Source organism: Pseudophryne corroboree, chromosome 2 (genome assembly GCF_028390025.1).
Source record: "Pseudophryne corroboree isolate aPseCor3 chromosome 2, aPseCor3.hap2, whole genome shotgun sequence".
In the NCBI taxonomy this organism is placed as follows: Eukaryota; Metazoa; Chordata; class Amphibia; order Anura; family Myobatrachidae; genus Pseudophryne; species Pseudophryne corroboree.
In genome coordinates, this window is record NC_086445.1 from 70,373,931 (window position 1) to 70,399,040 (window position 25,110).

Sequence of the window (25,110 nt, forward strand, 5' to 3'; positions counted from 1 at the left end):
GCAGGAGCCAGGAGTACATGATAAATAATATTATATTAAAATTAAACAGTGCACACTTTTGCTGCAGGAGTGCCACTGCCAGTGTGACTAGTGGTGACCAGTGCCTGACCACCAGTATATTAGTAGTATTGTATACTATCTCTTTATCAACCAGTCTATATTAGCAGCAGACACAGTACAGTGCGGTAGTTCACGGCTGTGGCTACCTCTGTGTCGGCACTCGGCAGGCAGTCCGTCCATCCATAATTGTATTATAATATATACCACCTAACCGTGGTTTTTTTTTCATTCTTTATACCGTCGTCATACTAGTTGTTACGAGTATACTACTATCTCTTTATCAACCAGTGTACAGTGCGGTAGTTCACGGCTGTGGCTACCTCTGTGTCGGCACTCGGCAGGCAGTCCGTCCAACCATAATTGTATTATAATATATACCACCTAACCGTGGTTTTTTTTTCATTCTTTATACCGTCGTCATACTAGTTGTTACGAGTATACTACTATCTCTTTATCAACCAGTGTACAGTGCGGTAGTTCACGGCTGTGGCTACCTCTGTGTCGGCACTCGGCAGGCAGTCCGTCCATCCATAATTGTATTATAATATATACCACCTAACCGTGGTTTTTTTTTCATTCTTTATACCGTCGTCATACTAGTTGTTACGAGTATACTACTATCTCTTTATCAACCAGTGTACAGTGCGGTAGTTCACGGCTGTGGCTACCTCTGTGTCGGCACTCGGCAGGCAGTCCGTCCAACCATAATTGTATTATAATATATACCACCTAACCGTGGTTTTTTTTAAATTCTTTATACCGTCGTCATACTAGTTGTTACGAGTATACTACTATCTCTTTATCAACCAGTGTACAGTGCGGTAGTTCACGGCTGTGGCTACCTCTGTGTCGGCACTCGGCAGGCAGTCCGTCCAACCATAATTGTATTATATACCACCTAACCGTGGTTTTTTTTTCATTCTTTATACCGTCGTCATACTAGTTGTTACGAGTATACTACTATCTCTTTATCAACCAGTGTACAGTGCGGTAGTTCACGGCTGTGGCTACCTCTGTGTCGGCACTCGGCAGGCAGTCCGTCCAACCATAATTGTATTATAATATATACCACCTAACCGTGGTTTTTTTTTCATTCTTTATACCGTCGTCATACTAGTTGTTACGAGTATACTACTATCTCTTTATCAACCAGTGTACAGTGCGGTAGTTCACGGCTGTGGCTACCTCTGTGTCGGCACTCGGCAGGCAGTCCGTCCATCCATAATTGTATTATAATATATACCACCTAACCGTGGTTTTTTTTTCATTCTTTATACCGTCGTCATACTAGTTGTTACGAGTATACTACTATCTCTTTATCAACCAGTGTACAGTGCGGTAGTTCACGGCTGTGGCTACCTCTGTGTCGGCACTCGGCAGGCAGTCCGTCCAACCATAATTGTATTATAATATATACCACCTAACCGTGGTTTTTTTTTCATTCTTTATACCGTCGTCATACTAGTTGTTACGAGTATACTACTATCTCTTTATCAACCAGTGTACAGTGCGGTAGTTCACGGCTGTGGCTACCTCTGTGTCGGCACTCGGCAGGCAGTCCGTCCAACCATAATTGTATTATAATATATACCACCTAACCGTGGTTTTTTTTTCATTCTTTATACCGTCGTCATACTAGTTGTTACGAGTATACTACTATCTCTTTATCAACCAGTGTACAGTGCGGTAGTTCACGGCTGTGGCTACCTCTGTGTCGGCACTCGGCAGGCAGTCCATCCATCCATAATTGTATTATATACCACCTAACCGTGGTTTTTTTATACCACCTAACCGTGGCAGTCCGTCCATAATTGTATACTAGTATCCAATCCATCCATCTCCATTGTTTACCTGAGGTGCCTTTTAGTTCTGCCTATAAAATATGGAGAACAAAAAAGTTGAGGTTCCAAAATTAGGGAAAGATCAAGATCCACTTCCACCTCGTGCTGAAGCTGCTGCCACTAGTCATGGCCGAGACGATGAAATGCCAGCAACGTCGTCTGCCAAGGCCGATGCCCAATGTCATAGTACAGAGCATGTCAAATCCAAAACACCAAATATCAGAAAAAAAAGGACTCCAAAACCTAAAATAAAATTGTCGGAGGAGAAGCGTAAACTTGCCAATATGCCATTTACCACACGGAGTGGCAAGGAACGGCTGAGGCCCTGGCCTATGTTCATGGCTAGTGGTTCAGCTTCACATGAGGATGGAAGCACTCAGCCTCTCGCTAGAAAACTGAAAAGACTCAAGCTGGCAAAAGCACCGCAAAGAACTGTGCGTTCTTTGAAATCCCAAATCCACAAGGAGAGTCCAATTGTGTCGGTTGCGATGCCTGACCTTCCCAACACTGGACGTGAAGAGCATGCGCCTTCCACCATTTGCACGCCCCCTGCAAGTGCTGGAAGGAGCACCCGCAGTCCAGTTCCTGATAGTCAGATTGAAGATGTCAGTGTTGAAGTACACCAGGATGAGGAGGATATGGGTGTTGCTGGCGCTGGGGAGGAAATTGACCAGGAGGATTCTGATGGTGAGGTGGTTTGTTTAAGTCAGGCACCCGGGGAGACACCTGTTGTCCGTGGGAGGAATATGGCCGTTGACATGCCAGGTGAAAATACCAAAAAAATCAGCTCTTCGGTGTGGAGGTATTTCACCAGAAATGCGGACAACAGGTGTCAAGCCGTGTGTTCCCTTTGTCAAGCTGTAATAAGTAGGGGTAAGGACGTTAACCACCTCGGAACATCCTCCCTTATACGTCACCTGCAGCGCATTCATAATAAGTCAGTGACAAGTTCAAAAACTTTGGGTGACAGCGGAAGCAGTCCACTGACCAGTAAATCCCTTCCTCTTGTAACCAAGCTCACGCAAACCACCCCACCAACTCCCTCAGTGTCAATTTCCTCCTTCCCCAGGAATGCCAATAGTCCTGCAGGCCATGTCACTGGCAAGTCTGACGAGTCCTCTCCTGCCTGGGATTCCTCCGATGCATCCTTGCGTGTAACGCCTACTGCTGCTGGCGCTGCTGTTGTTGCCGCTGGGAGTCGATGGTCATCCCAGAGGGGAAGTCGTAAGCCCACTTGTACTACTTCCAGTAAGCAATTGACTGTTCAACAGTCCTTTGCGAGGAAGATGAAATATCACAGCAGTCATCCTACTGCAAAGCGGATAACTGAGTCCTTGACAACTATGTTGGTGTTAGACGTGCGTCCGGTATCCGCCGTTAGTTCACAGGGAACTAGACAATTTATTGAGGCAGTGTGCCCCCGTTACCAAATACCATCTAGGTTCCACTTCTCTAGGCAGGCGATACCGAGAATGTACACGGACGTCAGAAAAAGACTCACCAGTGTCCTAAAAAATGCAGTTGTACCCAATGTCCACTTAACCACGGACATGTGGACAAGTGGAGCAGGGCAGGGTCAGGACTATATGACTGTGACAGCCCACTGGGTAGATGTATGGACTCCCGCCGCAAGAACAGCAGCGGCGGCACCAGTAGCAGCATCTCGCAAACGCCAACTCTTTCCTAGGCAGGCTACGCTTTGTATCACCGCTTTCCAGAATACGCACACAGCTGAAAACCTCTTACGGCAACTGAGGAAGATCATCGCGGAATGGCTTACCCCAATTGGACTCTCCTGTGGATTTGTGGCATCGGACAACGCCAGCAATATTGTGTGTGCATTAAATATGGGCAAATTCCAGCACGTCCCATGTTTTGCACATACCTTGAATTTGGTGGTGCAGAATTTTTTTAAAAACGACAGGGGCGTGCAAGAGATGCTGTCGGTGGCCAGAAAAATTGCGGGACACTTTCGGCGTACAGGCACCACGTACAGAAGACTGGAGCACCACCAAAAACTACTGAACCTGCCCTGCCATCATCTGAAGCAAGAAGTGGTAACGAGGTGGAATTCAACCCTCTATATGCTTCAGAGGTTGGAGGAGCAGCAAAAGGCCATTCAAGCCTATACAATTGAGCACGATATAGGAGATGGAATGCACCTGTCTCAAGTGCAGTGGAGAATGATTTCAACGTTGTGCAAGGTTCTGATGCCCTTTGAACTTGCCACACGTGAAGTCAGTTCAGACACTGCCAGCCTGAGTCAGGTCATTCCCCTCATCAGGCTTTTGCAGAAGAAGCTGGAGGCATTGAAGAAGGAGCTAACACGGAGCGATTCCGCTAGGCATGTGGGACTTGTGGATGCAGCCCTTAATTCGCTTAACAAGGATTCACGGGTGGTCAATCTGTTGAAATCAGAGCACTACATTTTGGCCACCGTGCTCGATCCTAGATTTAAAGCCTACCTTGGATCTCTCTTTCCGGCAGACACAGGTCTGCTGGGGTTGAAAGACCTGCTGGTGACAAAATTGTCAAGTCAAGCGGAACGCGACCTGTCAACATCTCCTCCTTCACATTCTCCCGCAACTGGGGGTGCGAGGAAAAGGCTCAGAATTCCGAGCCCACCCGCTGGCGGTGATGCAGGGCAGTCTGGAGCGACTGCTGATGCTGACATCTGGTCCGGACTGAAGGACCTGACAACGATTACGGACATGTCGTCTACTGTCACTGCATATGATTCTCTCAACATTGATAGAATGGTGGAGGATTATATGAGTGACCGCATCCAAGTAGGCACGTCACACAGTCCGTACTTATACTGGCAGGAAAAAGAGGCAATTTGGAGGCCCTTGCACAAACTGGCTTTATTCTACCTAAGTTGCCCTCCCACAAGTGTGTACTCCGAAAGAGTGTTTAGTGCCGCCGCTCACCTTGTCAGCAATCGGCGTACGAGGTTACATCCAGAAAATGTGGAGAAGATGATGTTCATTAAAATGAATTATAATCAATTCCTCCGCGGAGACATTGACCAGCAGCAATTGCCTCCACAAAGTACACAGGGAGCTGAGATGGTGGATTCCAGTGGGGACGAATTGATAATCTGTGAGGAGGGGGATGTACACGGTGATATATCGGAGGGTGAAGATGAGGTGGACATCTTGCCTCTGTAGAGCCAGTTTGTGCAAGGAGAGATTAATTGCTTCTTTTTTGGGGGGGGTCCAAACCAACCCGTCATATCAGTCACAGTCGTGTGGCAGACCCTGTCACTGAAATGATGGGTTGGTTAAAGTGTGCATGTCCTGTTTTGTTTATACAACATAAGGGTGGGTGGGAGGGCCCAAGGATAATTCCATCTTGCACCTCTTTTTTCTTTTCTTTTTCTTTGCATCATGTGCTGATTGGGGAGGGTTTTTTGGAAGGGACATCCTGCGTGACACTGCAGTGCCACTCCTAGATGGGCCCGGTGTTTGTGTCGGCCACTAGGGTCGCTAATCTTACTCACACAGCTACCTCATTGCGCCTCTTTTTTTCTTTGCGTCATGTGCTGTTTGGGGAGGGTTTTTTGGAAGGGACATCCTGCGTGACACTGCAGTGCCACTCCTAGATGTGCCCGGTGTTTGTGTCGGCCACTAGGGTCGCTAATCTTACTCACACAGCTACCTCATTGCGCCTCTTTTTTTCTTTGCGTCATGTGCTGTTTGGGGAGGGTTTTTTGGAAGGGACATCCTGCGTGACACTGCAGTGCCACTCCTAGATGTGCCCGGTGTTTGTGTCGGCCACTAGGGTCGCTAATCTTACTCACACAGTCAGCTACCTCATTGCGCCTCTTTTTTTCTTTGTGTCATGTGCTGTTTGGGGAGGGTTTTTTGGAAGGGCCATCCTGCGTGACACTGCAGTGCCACTCCTAGATGGGCCCGGTGTTTGTGTCGGCCACTAGGGTCGCTAATCTTACTCACACAGCTACCTCATTGCGCCTCTTTTTTTCTTTGCGTCATGTGCTGTTTGGGGAGGGTTTTTTGGAAGGGACATCCTGCGTGACACTGCAGTGCCACTCCTAGATGGGCCCGGTGTTTGTGTCGGCCACTAGGGTCGCTTATCTTACTCACACAGCGACCTCGGTGCAAATTTTAGGACTAAAAATAATATTGTGAGGTGTGAGGTATTCAGAATAGACTGAAAATGAGTGTAAATTATGGTTTTTGAGGTTAATAATACTTTGGGATCAAAATGACCCCCAAATTCTATGATTTAAGCTGTTTTTTAGTGTTTTTGGAAAAAAACACCCGAATCCAAAACACACCCGAATCCGACAAAAATAATTCGGTGAGGTTTTGCCAAAACGCGTTCGAACCCAAAACACGGCCGCGGAACCGAACCCAAAACCAAAACACAAAACCCGAAAAATTTCAGGCGCTCATCTCTAATTTTTACAAGACCAATTCAAATTTGATAATCCGAGGAAGGGATTTGTCCAGTGGAGAAATTGTTTTCCTACAGTATATTATCAACTGAGTTGTTGAAACTTATTACAGACATTAGACTCTATTAAAAACTCTTGCTGCCACCTGCAGTATGTGCAATTATTTCTAAATATGCTCCAAGGCATGTCTTTCACCTCATCTTAGACATGTGATTGGGATAGCTGAAGACCACAAATACCTAATGTGTGGACAGGGGCACCAAAAGGGGGAGCACGGGGCGGGTACTGATTACATGGGCCCCGTTATTGTTGGACAAATGTCCTTCTTTGTATCACTGCTGAGGGGACAAAATTATTCTTTTATAGGGGGAATTACCGAACTGCCCAGAATTGGCAATTCCCCCTAGTACCCGGGGCCTTGTCAGCACTCAAAGGCCCTTAGTGGGGAAATCCTTTGAAGGACCTTGTGCTTGTCTGTGTTACTGCCTGCCAGTTTGCTGTCTTTGGATACTGGTCTGGCAGAACACTAATGCTCACTTGGTTAATTATCTTCCATTTACTCCTGAATGAGGTGTATTTGGGATCCTACCACTGGACACATAAGTGTCTAAGGTAGGGTAAAAAAATGACTGTTATCTGAATCAGTGGTTGTGAACAAATGTGTGCTACAGGTGTGGATTCAGATGGTCCCCACTTTTCTGCTTTTTTGAGGAGAAGCTCTTCCATGTCTTCAGTATTGCCTGAAGGCTTCATTGCAAAAAGAGACACGGGAGAGCTTTATCTCTGGAGCTTTTGCAGACATAAGTGGTGGCAGGAGACCCTTTGTGCTCCTGATACCCCATCACTTTGTCTGAGACCACTGGTGGGCTGCCTTCACCTGTGTGAGCATTTGCACCTCACCTCTCTCTCTGCGGGGTACAGTGTGGGTTACTGGGCATCTCATGGCCATTTGCTCTCTAGCTTGGAATTGAGTGAACACTTGCAGTTGTTACAAGGACTGCCTATTGGTCGCTGTCTTAGCCCTGTGATGATTATCAGTTTTATGTACATTGGGCCAAATTCATGTTTGTTTCAAAGTGTATTTAATGGTGAAAAATAGCCCTAGAGATGAGGTAGCGCTATACATATATTATACAAACAATTCTGGTAATGGTGGCAGGATGGATTAGACAAGTTGGAGTATTACTTACACATGTAATATATATCCATCCGGAGAGGATTTATCTAAGCCTTTTAAAATAAAGGGGGTCTATAAATAATTGCTTTGAGTTTAGTAATCTAATTTGTTGTTCAGAATAATGCGATGCGGAGGATTTCTCTCATCACTTCCATCAACACTTTACATTTTCAAAATGCTAATATGTATATATATATATTTCACAGTGATTATATATTTTATAGTGACAATATACTGGAATTGCAGAGACTGGAGATAAATGTATTTGATGGCATGGACTGTATTTCCGCACTGCTGAATAAATAATGTGATACAGTACATCTAATATTATTACAATTGTAACTTTCTGAACAAAAGCTCAATTTATCTACTCACACACACACAATACATAATTTTATGTACACAGCTTTTTTTATTGTTTTTCGTTTTTATCGTGTTCATTTATATTTATTTACTTATTTTACTAGTTTATTAAGCCATTGATGATTGTGATACGCTATCCCGGTGGTCACATGACAGACTGCAGGATTCTGACTTTTACAATGCAGACGGGACGGGGTAATTCATTTACCCCTCCCCTGCCAACGTACCCTAACCCACCTGGGGTGGCGGCAAGGGCCAAGGACACAAAGGCTGTTGGCTACGGCTAATCTCAGGGGGTGGCGGTGCAAGGGGATAAAGTACCAACCAACCAGCTCCTGTCATGTTACAGGCTATGGGGTCTATTTATGAAGCAGTGATAAGAGTGGAGAAGTGAGCCTGTGGAGAAGTTGCCCATGGCGACCAATCAGCTGCTCCATACAATTGTATTGTATGCAACTTCTCCACTGGCTCAATTCTCCACACTTTTCACTGCTGCATGAAAAGACCCCTAAGTTTGAAAAATGATAATTATGAGCTGATTGGTTGGTACTTTAACACCATGCTATTTATCACTCTCCAAGGCTTGATAAATCTGGGCCTTGGTATTATTTTGGCTGCCTCATATAACTGAAATCCAGAATATCTAAGTGTTTGGTTATACCTGTGACCGGCAAGTGCAAAACCGGACGCATCTCACAATATTCTTCAGACCGTGCAATTGTGTCAGCATGGATGCACTCTAGATAAATCCTGCTGCAGCCAATGAGAACCCCTGTGGTGCAGCCGTGGAATACCAGATCTCTGGGTTTATGGTGCCTGCTTGTAAGGAGTCCTGGGGGCTGAGCTATCGGGGAGGAGGAGGCTGTACCATGGGGGAGGGAGGGCGACATCATAGAGGAGGAGGAGGAGGAGAAGGGTAGTCCCAGAGACGGAGGTGGTATGATAGGGGCAGGAGGAGGAGCAGGGCACTGCACCACTATGTAATATACGAGGTGAGGCCGGCCGCCGGCACCACCAGGGAGCAGGAGGGGCTGTGCAATGTGTGCATTATAGGAAAAGGCTGCCGCTGCTCTTTTCCTGCTCTGCAGCAAGGGTATACTGTGGGCACACATACTGTATACTGTACCTGCTATAAGTGACCCACAATCACAGTGCACCACACGCTGACACAGAAGAACAATTACATTATTTGAATGAATACACTGGAATTTGCTGTATGTTACCCTGGGGCAACTAAATTGTGAGGACCCCACCAATAAAATTGCCCCCTCCCCTCCTTGCTACTACTATGCACCTGCAGCTCTGTGGTGTCAGGCAGACTAGATGGGCCAAGTGGCTCTTATCTGCCCTCACATTCTATGTCTCTATAAATGTTCTATCGTCAGATTTTAGATCACCTGACATCACCACAAATAAACCTTAATTAACAATATTACTGACTGATAACACCTAAAAATAATGACACAGACCACTGAAATTGCCATTAAAATCGGTCAACTATTATTTAGTTAAAACATTAAATAAGTATGGTGGCATAAGAAAGAACGGCAGATGATCAGTGACGTTACGTCTTATTGCTGATCTCCATGTCCACGACATGACTTTAGTTCATCCTATTTGGCTACACCAAATAAACTAATGAGGCCCCCAACCCTTTCCCCAATACACCATAATAGGGCCGGCCAGACAGCCAGAGCCCTTGACCCTGTGGTAAGGAAGGCCAGACTATATCGGTGTATTGGAAAGAGCGCACCTCCTAACAGCAGCACAATAGCCACTATACTGCCATTCTTTCCCGCCACATAAAGGCTGACAAACCCCAACCGGCAAAGAAAAAACGTATGGGGATCGGTGACTGAGGGAGGACGGGGAATCAAATGAAAAGAGGTAATTCCTATGTCTTCCTATAGACACAATGTCTGCTAGCTCCTCCCTAAACCCTCCCCTCTAACCCTGACTGTCTAATGAACCCTGAACTCTTAACCCTCACACTACCTGAATACTGTGTGAAGCTCATCCAATCTCCGATGTCTAGACGTTTATATTAGCTTATGCTCATTCATGCCCTCACCCGTCATATCATGTGCAGGTTAATTACTCATCTGCATATTTCAGGTTAATTACTCTTCCCCAGGAAAGGCTGCTCCCCGGTGCATGGACACAGCACAAGTATGCTGCACAGCGTCACCCTGTATGTGCTGGACACAGCCTGGCTACAAATGGGAGTAAATACAATGGGGGACCTGACGTGTGCTGGGGTTACAGGACCTCCCATCACTCCCAGGTGCAGCACAAAGCTGGAACACACGCCAGAGGCTCCCTGCCCATGTGTAGCTCCCCAGCAGCAGCTTACATGACACAGAGGGGGAAGCCTTTTGTGTATGCGCTAAGATAACAGGCAGCTGACCTGACCTTGTCTCCGGACTCTGCACTGACTGGCAGTATATCACATCATGGGGGACATTTACTAAGCAGTGATAAGAGCGGAGAAGTGAGCCAGTGGAGAAGTTGCCCATGGCAACCAATCAGCACTGAAGTAACGTGTAATTTGCATACTATAACATTATACAGAGTTGCTGATTGGTTGATGGGGCAACTTCTCTGCTATTATCACTGCTTAGTAAATGTCCCCCTATGTCCTTGGCACTGCCGGTAACTGAGTCCTGGCAGTATCACACACACATGACTTAGTACACTGCGTTACTGCCAGGAGCCGGCCAGGGAGGCTGCAGAATGGGCCGAGTTGGGGTAATTACTATATAAGATTACACAGCACATGTGTTACCCCTTCCAGTGTGCGGTGCTGTGCTATGTGCATTTACAGTGTTACATCTCCAACTGCCCCAGCCTAGCTCTCTGGAGTGTGGGCAATACCTGATAATGGGGTCCCTGCCCATACAGGCTTTATAGCAGTCACACATACAGTCATTGGCGTTTCTATAATCGGTGCAATGGATGCGGTGCACACGGGCCCCTGGGTCCAGGGGGGGCCCACACCGCACCAATTTTAGCATTTACCTTTCCAGAGTCCAGCGTCGGGACCTGCAATCGTGGCAGAAATGGCCACCAAAATGGCCACCGCGCATTCACGTTAGCCAAATTGGTCTCCAGATCATGGCGGGCGCAATGTTTCCGGAGACCTGCGCATGCGCAGTAGACTCCGGCGCAATGCCAAAGTCTACAGTGCCGTACAGAGGAGGGGGCCCACCCGGAGGTGCACACGGGCCCCCTCCTCTGTAGAAACGCCCCTGCATACAGTATAGATATAGGTATATGCAGTGATGCAGTAACAGTTCTTGTTTCATCATTTTGACAAAAAGGGGGCGGTTAGGACTGCACACCCTAATATCTCACATAATAAGAGGTACTACCATGCTGAGACTTATAGTGCCACGTAGACAGAAAGAAAAAAGCAGGAGCACACTTCAAGCACTAAGAACATTAATACTCAGAACAATTATAATAAATTCTACAATTTAACATGGCGTAATAAATAAGATTTTACTCACCGGTAAATCTATTTCTCGTAGTCCGTAGTGGATGCTGGGACTCCGTAAGGACCATGGGGAATAGTGGCTCCGCAGGAGACTGGGCACAACTAAAGAAAGCTTTAGGACTACCTGGTGTGCACTGGCTCCTCCCCCTATGACCCTCCTCCAGACCTCAGTTAGGATACTGTGCCCGGAAGAGCTGACACAATAAGGAAGGATTTTGAATCCCGGGTAAGACTCATACCAGCCACACCAATCACACTGTACAACTCGTGATATTATACCCAGTTAACAGTATGACAACAACGGAGCCTCTGCACAGATGGCTCTCAACAATAACCCTTTTGTTAACAATAACTATGTACAAGTATTGCAGACAATCCGCACTTGGATGGGCGCCCAGCATCCACTACGGACTACGAGAAATAGATTTACCGGTGAGTAAAATCTTATTTTCTCTGACGTCCTAAGTGGATGCTGGGACTCCGTAAGGACCACGGGGATTATACCAAAGCTCCAAAACGGGCGGGAGAGTGCGGATGACTCTGCAGCACCGAATGAGCGAACTCCAGGTCCTCCTCAGCCAGGGTATCAAATTTGTAAAATCTTGCAAATGTGTTTGACCCCGACCAAGTAGCAGCTCGGCAAAGTTGTAAAGCCGAGACCCCTCGGGCAGCCGCCCAAGAAGAGCCCACCTTCCTCGTGGAATGGGCTTTTACTGATCTAGGATGCGGCAGTCCCGCCGCAGAATGTGCAAGCTGAATTGTGCTACATATCCAGCGAGCAATAGTCTGCTTTGAAGCAGGAGCACCCATCTTGTTTGGTGCGTAGAGGATAAACAGCGAGTCAGTTTTCCTGACTCCAGCCGTTCTGGAAACATAAATTTTCAGGGCCCTGACTACATCCAGCAACTTGGAATCCTCCAAGTCCCGAGTAGCCGCAGGCACCACAATAGGTTGGTTCAAATGAAACGCTGAAACCACCTTAGGCAGAAATTGGGGACGAGTCCTCAATTCCGCCCTATCCATATGGAAAATCAGATAAGGGCTTTTACATGACAAATCCGCCAACTCTGACACACGCCTGGCTGAAGCCAGGGCCAATAGCATGACCACTTTCCACGTGAGATATTTTAACTCCACGGTTTTAAGTGGCTCAAACTAATGTGATTTAAGGAAATCCAACTCACGTTGAGATCCCAAGGTGCCACTGGAGGCACAAAAGGAGGCTGAATATGCAGCACTCCTTTAACAAAAGTCTGAACTTCCGGCAGGGAAGCCAGTTCTTTTTGGAAGAAAATCGACAGAGCCAAAATCTGGACCTTAATGGACCCCAATTTGAGGCCCATAGTCACCCCTGACTGTAGGAAGTGCAGGAATCGACCCAGTTGAAATTCCTCCGTTGGGGCCTTCCTGGCCTCACACCAAGCAACATATTTTCGCCATATGCGGTGATAATGTTTTGCGGTCACGTCCTTCCTGGCTTTGATCAGCGTAGGAATGACTTCCTCCGGAATGCCCTTTTCCTTCAGGATCCGGTGTTCAACCGCCATGCCGTCAAACGCAGCCGCGGTAAGTCTTGGAACAGACAAGGCCCCTGCTGCAGCAGGTCTTGTCTGAGCGGTAGAGGCCATGGGTCCTCTGAGATCATTTCTTGAAGTTCTGGGTACCAAGCTCTTCTTGGCCAATCTGGAACAATGAGTATAGTTCTTACTCTTCTTATTATTATCCTCAGCACCCTTGGTATGAGAGGAAGAGGAGGAAACACATAAACCGACCGGTACACCCACGGTGTCACTAGAGCGTCCACCGCTATCGCCTGAGGGTCCCTTGACCTGGCGCAATAGTTTTCTAGCTTTTTGTTGAGGCGGGACGCCATCATGTCCACCTGTGGCCATTCCCATCGGTTTGTAATCAGCCGGAAGACTTCTGGATGAAGTCCCCACTCTCCCGGGTGGAGGTCGTGTCTGCTGAGGAAGTCTGCTTCCCAGTTGTCCACTCCCGGAATAAAAACTGCCGACAGTGCTAACACGTGATTTTCCGCCCATTGGAGAATCCTCGTGGCTTCTGCCATCGCCATCCTGCTTCTCGTGCCGCCCTGTCGGTTTACATGGGCGACCGCCGTGATGTTGTCTGACTGAATCAGTACTGGCTGACTTAGAAGCAGGGGTCTTGCCTGACTTAGGGCATTGTAAATGGCTCTTAGTTCCAGAATATTTATGTGTAGGGACAGTTCCTGGCTTGACCATAGTCCCTGGAAATTTCTTCCCTGTGTGACTGCTCCCCAGCCTCGAAGGCTGGCATCCGTGGTTACCAGGACCCAGTCCTGTATGCCGAATCTGCGGCCCTCCAGAAGATGAGCACTCTGCAGCCACCACAGTAGAGACACCCTGGTCCTTGCAGACAGGGTTATCCTCTGATGCATCTGAAGATGCGATCCGGACCACTTGTCCAACAGATCCCACTGAAAGCAATATGCAAAAGTTTGGGGTGCCTTGGTGCGCTATTGTGTTGCAGCCTAAACAATATTTGAATGTGGAGTCACACAAATTCCACAGAAAGCAAGTATATAACAAAAAACCAAATATTGCACTTTAGGCGCTCACAATGTGACAATATACTTCCACAGAAAGCAAGTATATAACAAAAAATAAGAATTTACTTACCGATAATTCTATTTCTCGTAGTCCGTAGTGGATGCTGGGACTTCCGTAAGGACCATGGGGGGATAGCGGCTCCGCAGGAGACTGGGCACAAAAGTAAAAGCTTTAGACTAGCTGGTGTGCACTGGCTCCTCCCCCTATGACCCTCCTCCAAGCCTCAGTTAGGATACTGTGCCCGGACGAGCGTACATAATAAGGAAGGATTTTGAATCCCGGGTAAGACTCATACCAGCCACACCAATCACACCGTACAACCTGTGATCAGAACCCAGTTAACAGTATGATAAACGTAGGAGCCTCTGAAAAGATGGCTCACAACAATAAACAACCCGATTTTTTTGTAACAATAACTATATACAAGTATTGCAGACAATCCGCACTTGGGATGGGCGCCCAGCATCCACTACGGACTACGAGAAATAGAATTATCGGTAAGTAAATTCTTATTTTCTCTGACGTCCTAGTGGATGCTGGGACTTCCGTAAGGACCATGGGGATTATACCAAAGCTCCCAAACGGGCGGGAGAGTGCGGATGACTCTGCAGCACCGAATGAGAGAACTCCAGGTCCTCCTCAGCCAGGGTATCGAATTTGTAAAATTAAGCAAACGTGTTTGCCCCTGACCAAGTAGCTGCTCGGCAAAGTTGTAAAGCCGAGACCCCTCGGGCAGCCGCCCAAGATGAGCCCACTTTCCTTGTGGAATGGGCTTTTACAGATTTTGGATGTGGCAGGCCTGCCACAGAATGTGCAAGCTGAATTGTACTACAAATCCAACGAGCAATCGTCTGCTTAGAAGCAGGAGCACCCAGCTTGTTGGGTGCATACAGGATAAACAGCGAGTCAGATTTTCTGACTCCAGCCGTCCTGGAAACTTCCATGTGAGATATTTCAATTCCACAGTGGTGAGTGGTTCAAACCAATGTGATTTTAGGAGACTCAACACTACATTGAGATCCCAAGGTGCCACTGGAGGCACAAAAGGAGGCTGTATATGCAGTACCCCTTTGACAAACGTCTGAACTTCAGGCACTGAAGCCAGTTCTTTTTGGAAGAAGATTGACAGGGCCGAAATTTGAACCTTAATGGACCCTAATTTTAGGCCCATAGATAGTCCTGTTTGCAGGAAATGCAGGAAACGACCCAGTTGAAATTCCTCTGTAGGGGCCTTCTTGGCCTCACACCACGCAACATATTTCCGCCAAATGCGGTGATAATGTTTTGCGGTTACATCCTTTCTGGCCTTGACCAGGGTAGGGATGACTTCATCTGGAATGCCTTTTTCCTTCAGGATCCGGCGTTCAACCTCCATGCCGTCAAACGCAGCCGCGGTAAGTCTTGAAACAGACAAGGTCCCTGCTGGAGCAGGTCCTTTCTGAGAGGTAGAGGCCACGGGTCCTCCGTGAGCATCTCTTGCAGTTCCGGGTACCAAGTTCTTCTTGGCCAATCCGGAGCCACGAGTATAGTTCTTACTCCTCTCCTTCTTATGATTCTCAGTACTTTGGGTATGAGAGGCAGAGGAGGGAACACATACACCGACTGGTACACCCACGGTGTTACCAGAGCGTCCACCGCTATTGCCTGAGGGTCCCTTGACCTGGCGCAATATCTATCCAGTTTTTTGTTGAGACGGGACGCCATCATGTCCACCTTTGGTTTTTCCCAACGGTTTACAATCACTTGGAAGACTTCTGGGTGAAGTCCCCACTCCCCCGGGTGGAGGTCGTGTCTGCTGAGGAAGTCTGCTTCCCAGTTGTCCACTCCCGGAATGAACACTGCTGACAGTGCTACCACATGATTTTCCGCCCAGCGGAGAATCCTTGCAGCTTCTGCCATTGCCCTCCTGCTTCTTGTGCTGCCCTGTCTGTTGACGTGGGCTACTGCCGTGATGTTGTCCGATTGGATCAATACCGACTGACCCTGAAGCAGAGGCCTTGCTTGACTTAGGGCATTGTAAATGGCCCTTAGTTCCAGGATATTTATGTGAAGAGACGTTTCCATGCTTGACCACAAGCCCTGGAAATTTCTTCCCTGTGTGACTGCTCCCCAGCCTCTCAGACTGGCATCCGTGGTCACCAGCATCCAATCCTGAATGCCGAATCTGCGGCCCTCTAGAAGATGAGCACTCTGTAACCACCACAGGAGAGACACCCTTGTCCTTGGAGATAGGGTTATCCGCTGATGCATCTGAAGATGCGATCCGGACCATTTGTCCAGCAGATCCCACTGAAAAGTTCTTGCATGGAATCTTCCGAATGGAATTGCTTCGTAAGAAGCCACCATTTTTCCCAGGACTCTCGTGCATTGATGCACTGACACTTGGCCTGGTTTTAGGAGGTTCCTGACTAGCTCGGATAACTCCCTGGCCTTCTCCTCCGGGAGAAACACCTTTTTCTGGACTGTGTCCAGAATCATCCCCAGGAACAGTAGACGTGTTGTTGGAATCAGCTGTGATTTTGGGATATTTAGAATCCACCCGTGCTGACGTAGCACTACCTGAGACAGTGCTACTCCGAACTCTAACTGTTCCCTGGATCTTGCCCTTATCCGGAGATCGTCCAAGTAAGGGATAATTAAGACGCCTTCTCTTCGAAGAAGAATCATCATTTCGGCCATTACCTTGGTAAAGACCCGGGGTGCCGTGGACAATCCAAACGGCAGCGTCTGAAACTGATAATGACAGTTTTGAACCACAAACCTGAGGTACCCCTGGTGAGAAGGGAAGATTGGGACATGGAGATAAGCATCTTTGATGTCCAGAGATACCATATAGTCCCCTTCTTCCAGGTTCGCTATCACTGCTCTGAGTGATTCCATCTTGAATTTGAACCTTTTTATGTAAGTGTTCAAGGATTTCAGATTTAAAATTGGTCTCACCGAGCCGTCCGGCTTCGGTACCACAAACAGCGTGGAATAATACCCCTTTCCCTGTTGTAGGAGGGGTACCTTGATTATCACCTGCTGGGAATACAGCTTGTGAATAGCTTCCAATACTGCCTCCCTGTCGGAGGGAGACGTTGGAAGAGCAGACTTCAGGAATCGGCGAGGGGGAGACGTCTCGAATTCCAATTTGTACCCCTGTGATACTACCTGCAGGATCCAGGGGTCCACTTGCGAGTGAGCCCACTGCGCGTTGAAATTTTTGAGACGGGCCCCCACCGTGCCTGAGTCCGCTTGTAAAGCCCCAGCGTCATGCTGAAGACTTGGCAGAAGCGGGGGAGGGCTTCTGCTCCTGGGAAGAGGCTGCCTGGTGCAGTCTTTTTCCTCTTCCTCTGCCCCGGGGCAGAAATGAGTGGCCTTTTGCTCGCTTGTTCTTATAGGAAGGAAAGGACTGAGTTTGAAAAGACGGTGTCTTTTTCTGCTGAGAGGTGACCTGGGGTAAAAAGGTGGACTTTCCAGCCGTTGCCGTGGCCACCAGGTCTGATAGACCGACCCCAAATAACTCCTCCCCTTTATATGGCAATACTTCCATATGTCGTTTTGAATCTGCATCACCTGACCACTGTCGCGTCCATAACGCCCTTCTGGCAGAAATGGACATCGCACTCACTCTTGATGCCAGGGTGCAAATATCCCTCTGTGCATCACGCATATATAGTAATGCATCCTTTAAATGCTCTATAGTTAATAAAATACTGTCCCTATCCAGGGTATCAATATTTTCAGTCAGGGAATCCGACCAAGCCACTCCAGCGCTGCACATCCAGGCTGAGGCGATTGCTGGTCGCAGTATAACACCAGTATGTGTGTATATACCTTTTAGGATATTTTCCAGCCTTCTATCAGCTGGTTCCTTGAGGGCGGCCGTATCAGGAGACGGTAACGCCACTTGTTTTGATAAGCGTGTGAGCGCCTTATCTACCCTAGGGGGTGTTTCCCAACGTGCCCTAACCTCTGGCGGGAAAGGCTATAGTGCCAATAATTTGTTAGAAATCAGCAGTTTTTTATCGGGGGAAACCCACGCTTTATCACACACCTTATTTAATTCCTCTGATTCAGGAAAAACTACTGGTAGTTTTTTCACACCCCACATAATACCCTTTTTTGTGGTACTTGTAGTGTCAGAAATGTTCAATGCCTCCTTCATTGCCGTGATCATGTAACGTGTGGCCCTACTGGACATTACGTTTGTCTCCTCACCGTCGACACTGGATTCAGTATCCGTGTCTGGGTCTGTGTCGACCATCTGAGGTAACGGGCGTTTTAGCGCCCCTGACGGTGTCTGAGACGCCTGAACAGGCACTAACTGATTTGCCGGCTGTCTCATGTCGTCAACAGTTTTTTGCAAAGTGCTGACATTGTCACGTAATTCTTTAAATACGACCATCCAGTCAGGTGTCGACTCCCTAGGGGGTGACATCACTAACACAGGCAATTGCTCTGCTTCCACATCATTTTCCTCCTCATACATGTCGACACAATCGTACCGACACCCAGCACACACACAGGGAATGCTCTGATAGAGGACAGGACCCCACTAGCCCTTTGGGGAGACAGAGGGAGAGTTTGCCAGCACACACCAGAGCGCTATATATAAGCAGGGATAACCTTATATAAGTGTTACTCCCTGTTATAGCTGCTGTATTATATATTAGCTGCCAATAGTGCCCCCCCTCTCTTGTTTTACCCTGATTCTTGTAGCAGGACTGCAGGGGAGAGTCAGGGAGCCGTCCTTCCAGCGGAGCTGTGAGGGAAAATGGCGCTTGTGTGCTGAGGAGATAGGCTCCGCCCCCTTCTCGGCGGCCTTTTCTCCCGCTTTTTTCAGGAAACTGGCAGGGGATAATTGCATCCATATAGCCCAGGAGCTATATGTGATGCATTTTTTTTAGCCATATAAGGTTTTTATATCGTTTTTATTGCGTCTCAGGGCGCTCCCCCCCAGTGCCCTGCACCCTCAGTGACCGGAGTGTGAAGTGTGCTGAGAGCAATGGCGCACAGCTGCAGTGCTGTGCGCTACCTTATTTGAAGACAGGAACGTCTTCTGCCGCCGCTTTCTCCGGACCTCTTCGCTCTTCTGGCTCTGTAAGGGGGCCGGCGGCGCGGCTCCGGGACCCATCCAGGCTGAACCTGTGATCGTCCCTCTGGAGCTAATGTCCAGTAGCCAAGAAGCCCAATCCACTCTGCACGCAGGTGAGTTCGCTTCTTCTCCCCTTAGTCCCATGATGCAGTGAGCCTGTTGCCAACAGTACTCACTGAAAATAAAAAACCTATTTAAACTTTTACTTCTAAGCAGCTCAGGAGAGCCACCTAGCATGCACCCTTCTCGTTCGGGCACAAAAATCTAACTGAGGCTTGGAGGAGGGTCATAGGGGGAGGAGCCAGTGCACACCAGCTAGTCTAAAGCTTTTACTTTTGTGCCCAGTCTCCTGCGGAGCCGCTATCCCCCCATGGTCCTTACGGAAGTCCCAGCATCCACTAGGACGTCAGAGAAACCGAATATTGCGCTTTAGGCGCTCACAATGTGACAATACACTTCCCTTGTATTCTTGAAGCGGTGAATATGGTGTAGAGATGTGCCCTGTGGGCACATCTGTGGTGGTGTCCCTAGCTGGGGACAGCGCTGGGGCAGCTTGTCTGTCCCCAGCGCTGGGTGCGTGGCGGCGGGTGTCCGGTGCAGGGATTACCCTTTTCCCTGCACCGGACCAGAGGCTTTTAAATCTTGGCGCCCTCCGGGAGCCAATCGCGGCTCCCGGAGCGGCAGCCAATCAGAGAGGGACGCGGCGAGCCAATCGGCGCTCGCCGCGTCATAGGCCCCGCCCCCGGCGTCTGATGTCAGACGCCGGGCGGGAGCCGAAGGGACCGCGCGCGCGGAAGAGCGTGAAGAAAGAAGACGGGCGGGAGCAGCGGAGATCGTCGGCGCGCAGGAGCGCAGAAGATAGTCCGGCGCGGAGGAGAAGACGACGGCCGTGGGAAGAAGAGCTCCGGTGGCCGCTGAAGAGGCCGGAAGACGTCGGGCTCCGGGAAGATGTCCAGCGGCGGCTGGACGCGGCGAAGAGACGGCGGCGCCGCTGGCCAGGACGGGCCAGCGGCAGAAGAATGCATCCAGGCCGAGAAGGCTGCAGTGGTGGGAAGCAATTGAGCTGTGCAGTTCCCCACTGCAGCCTTCTCCACCGCAGGTAGGCCCTTCTAAGGTGCCCCCTTCTCTCCTCCCTAGACCACCGGGTGTTCGGGCATTAGGCCCGTGGGCAGAGTCAGGCCCTCTCGGCCTGTGGGCATTCAGTCGGGCCCTCCCGGCCCGTGGTCACAAGCGTGGTCGGCTCTCTGGGTCCAAGGCCACGTGCAGCCGGGGTTCCACCCGGCCCGTGGCCCAAGTACCCAGACCCGACCACATTGATAGGGGGTTTGGGCATTAGGTCCAAGCCACCTCAAAGCGCCGCAGTAGGCGGGCACTAGGCCCGGGGGCAGTTCAGGCATTAGGCCTGTGGGGACGTTAGAGGGCAGTAGGCCCTAGTGTAATTGTGGCCAATTAGGGATACATTAAGGTGACCTTGGGCACAAGGCCCAGGTCACCCAACGGGCAGCAAGTTAGGCGGGCGCTAGGCCTGTGGGCGAAGTCGGGCCTGCGGCCTGTGTGCAGTTAGGGGGCGCTAGGCCCAGTGAATAAGAGCCCCGAGGTGAGTACAGGTGGCCCTGGGCACTAGGCCCAGGCCACCCCGAGGTATTTAGGAAGGCAGAGCTGAGGCCCACATGAGGGAAGGCACAGGAGGTGGGTAGGCCGTGCGGTGCCCACCCCCGTCCAGCGGCAGGTAGGGATTAAAAAGGGACAGCACTGTTTTATATTGTATTTCCGATGTGTGTTGTTACCGTGCAGGGTGAATTGCTGTTATAATGTTTGTGCATAGTTATGTCGCACCACACCCACAGAGCTAGTTTGAGGGCTCTGCCGTTATAGTTAGTATAGGGTGTGACACTAGGTCTAGTTAGGCCCTGCACGGCTGTTTCTTTCTTTTGCCTCCTTACAGGGACCTGTACTGGAGAAGATCGGAGTACCGGAGTGTAAGACGGTGAGTAACCACGGTCTGAGTGTTTGGTTGTGTTCCTTTCTATCTCCCTTCCTTCAGGGCAACGGTGAGCCTTGCACGGCTGTGCAAGGCGGAATTTCCACCTGGTGCGAAAGTGCCGATAGGTGAAATTCGGGCTCTGAGGCGGACGCCAATGATGACCCCCACCTAGCCCGAAAGCACTATTTTTCTAGAGGTCGGAGGGCGTTTCGGTCCACAGGTAGGAGGACGGCACTCAGCAATCTCTTTCCTCCTAGGTCGTCGTGTCCGGGTCCGACGGAAGAGTTGCCAGGTCCGTTGAAGGTTCCGGTACCTGAAGGTGAGAGAGAGCGGCGCCTGGTGAGTACAGAGTCTACACCTGCACGGCAGCAGGCACCACCACACGCACAGCAGCCGCACCTCTCACACTTGGCGTAGTCGGCAGGATAAAAGAGACCGGATCACGGACACGATGTGGAACGCCACCAAGAAGACCTCCCTGCAGACGGCTCCGGAGAAGACTCACCCCCGGATGTGTGTGGACCAGAGCGACTGGGTGACGGTGTCTGGGGCAGACATCCTGAAGATGGTGCAGCGGTCGGTCCAGCGTGGAAAAGAAGAGCGCCGGGAGAAGGGGCGCAAGAAAGCCGCTGTGACGCCCTGCAAGAGATGTCGGCAGACAGGGCACTTTGCCAGCGAGTGCACTTGGCGAGAGACGTCCCCAAAGAAGGTGGTCCAGGAAGCGGACCGAAGACGTCAGCAGGGCCAAGTGAAGAAGGAGTCCCGATGTTTGCTCTGCGGAAACTACGGGCATGAGCACAACAGTTGTCCTTGGGACGAAGAGTTGAGCGAAGACGAGGTTGATTCCCGGTGTGAAAGCTGTGGAGATCCCCGACATCGGCTCCTGGAATGTCCATGGACTGAAGACAGGACGGACTACGAGGCCACGGTGAAGCAGATGACGGAGTCTCGTCATCAGCTTTGGGACCGGGTGGCTGCAGAGCCTGTGTGTGCGCTCTGCGAGGCGAGAGGACATGCGCTTCCCGATTGTCCGTGGAATGAAGACCGGATGATTGCGGATGGTCACGCCCAGAGATGGGAGGAGGAAACCAGGGAAATGGAGCGGAAGACCCTGCTTGAAGGTAGTTCGCAGGTACCCATTTCCTCTGAGCCAGAACCAACGGGTGAAGATTCCCCAGTGAAGGAGGTGGACCAGGAACCCGTCTTGGAGAAGGTGGCAGTGGCCCTCCCTTGTTGGAAGTGTCGGCGACCAGGACATGCGGCCAGTGAGTGCCCCTGGGAAGATGCTGCGGACCTACTCTGTCCCAAGAAAGTGACCCCAGTAAGGCAGAATCCTTTCCCGCATGAGGCGGAGGTGGACGACTGGGAGGTGAAGAGACCACGCTGCGAAGAAAAGCGTGAAGACCCAGTGACGGAGACGTCCGGAATCTACCCGCGATGGAACCGTCCACGTCCAGGACGTGCGGAACAGGAGTGTCCTGGGTACCAAAAGATGCCAGCGGAAGCGAAGGAGTACGCTGAGGAAGAAGAGATGCCAGCGGAAGCGAAGGAGTACGCTGAGGAAACAGAGGTGCCAGCGGAAAGGAAGAAGTACGCTGAGGAGGAAAATAATACCCCAGTCCAGATATCGGAGGAAGACTCGGACTACGGTGAGCTGTCCGCCGACGAATCCCTCCCAGAACAGATGGAGGACGACTCTGGCATCGGAAGCGCCGACGAGAGTGACTGGCAGGATCGGGTGGAGTCATGCTCCCAGTTGAATGCCCTCCGCGAAAAGGAGGAGATAGTCCTGGAGCAAGAGTACCTGCCGGGAGTGCCGAAATGGACGGATGTACGGGGACAGGATCGTGATGCCGTGGGAGGACCCGTTCCAGAGGAAGACACAGGACCTTTGGAGATGCCCCACGAGGAAATGCAACATATGGTGGCTGTTGCCCGGGAGGAAACGGATGCCCCGGAGGATTCCGCTGTTGGATGGTGGTCGATACCACACCCGGAAGACAGGGACAAAGCCACAGACGATAACGGAGGTCAAGAGTGGGTGACTGTTGTCCCCGTGGAAGATTCCCCTTGGTGGCCAACGTCGAGCGACCGTGAGGAGATGCCACTCCCCCAGAGGATCCGCCGATGGAGGTCAGGACGTAAGAGGAACCCGGAGCTGGAGGTGGAAGGATGTGGGGTCACAGCCTGTCCGGGCTGGACCCTCGAACACAACCTCGCCGAAGGGACCTCGGAATTCCCTGACCCGCGGACAATGGACGTCGTGAGGAACTTTGTAGGGACTACAAAGGAAAAAGGGGGGGGAAATGTAGAGATGTGCCCTGTGGGCACATCTGTGGTGGTGTCCCTAGCTGGGGACAGCGCTGGGGCAGCTTGTCTGTCCCCAGCGCTGGGTGCGTGGCGGCGGGTGTCCGGTGCAGGGATTACCCTTTTCCCTGCACCGGACCAGAGGCTTTTAAATCTTGGCGCCCTCCGGGAGCCAATCGCGGCTCCCGGAGCGGCAGCCAATCAGAGAGGGACGCGGCGAGCCAATCGGCGCTCGCCGCGTCATAGGCCCCGCCCCCGGCGTCTGATGTCAGATGCCGGGCGGGAGCCGAAGGGACCGCGCGCGCGGAAGAGCGCGAAGAAAGAAGACGGGCGGGAGCAGCGGAGATCGTCGGCGCGCAGGAGCGCAGAAGATAGTCCGGCGCGGAGGAGAAGACGACGGCCGTGGGAAGAAGAGCTCCGGTGGCCGCTGAAGAGGCCGGAAGACGTCGGGCTCCGGGAAGATGTCCAGCGGCGGCTGGACGCGGCGAAGAGACGGCGGCGCCGCTGGCCAGGACGGGCCAGCGGCAGAAGAATGCATCCAGGCCGAGAAGGCTGCAGTGGTGGGAAGCAATTGAGCTGTGCAGTTCCCCACTGCAGCCTTCTCCACCGCAGGTAGGCCCTTCTAAGGTGCCCCCTTCTCTCCTCCCTAGACCACCGGGTGTTCGGGCATTAGGCCCGTGGGCAGAGTCAGGCCCTCTCGGCCTGTGGGCATTCAGTCGGGCCCTCCCGGCCCGTGGTCACAAGCGTGGTCGGCTCTCTGGGTCCAAGGCCACGTGCAGCCGGGGTTCCACCCGGCCCGTGGCCCAAGTACCCAGACCCGACCACATTGATAGGGGGTTTGGGCATTAGGTCCAAGCCACCTCAAAGCGCCGCAGTAGGCGGGCACTAGGCCCGGGGGCAGTTCAGGCATTAGGCCTGTGGGGACGTTAGAGGGCAGTAGGCCCTAGTGTAATTGTGGCCAATTAGGGATACATTAAGGTGACCTTGGGCACAAGGCCCAGGTCACCCAACGGGCAGCAAGTTAGGCGGGCGCTAGGCCTGTGGGCGAAGTCGGGCCTGCGGCCTGTGTGCAGTTAGGGGGCGCTAGGCCCAGTGAATAAGAGCCCCGAGGTGAGTACAGGTGGCCCTGGGCACTAGGCCCAGGCCACCCCGAGGTATTTAGGAAGGCAGAGCTGAGGCCCACATGAGGGAAGGCACAGGAGGTGGGTAGGCCGTGCGGTGCCCACCCCCGTCCAGCGGCAGGTAGGGATTAAAAAGGGACAGCACTGTTTTATATTGTATTTCCGATGTGTGTTGTTACCGTGCAGGGTGAATTGCTGTTATAATGTTTGTGCATAGTTATGTCGCACCACACCCACAGAGCTAGTTTGAGGGCTCTGCCGTTATAGTTAGTATAGGGTGTGACACTAGGTCTAGTTAGGCCCTGCACGGCTGTTTCTTTCTTTTGCCTCCTTACAGGGACCTGTACTGGAGAAGATCGGAGTACCGGAGTGTAAGACGGTGAGTAACCACGGTCTGAGTGTTTGGTTGTGTTCCTTTCTATCTCCCTTCCTTCAGGGCAACGGTGAGCCTTGCACGGCTGTGCAAGGCGGAATTTCCACCTGGTGCGAAAGTGCCGATAGGTGAAATTCGGGCTCTGAGGCGGACGCCAATGATGACCCCCACCTAGCCCGAAAGCACTATTTTTCTAGAGGTCGGAGGGCGTTTCGGTCCACAGGTAGGAGGACGGCACTCAGCAATCTCTTTCCTCCTAGGTCGTCGTGTCCGGGTCCGACGGAAGAGTTGCCAGGT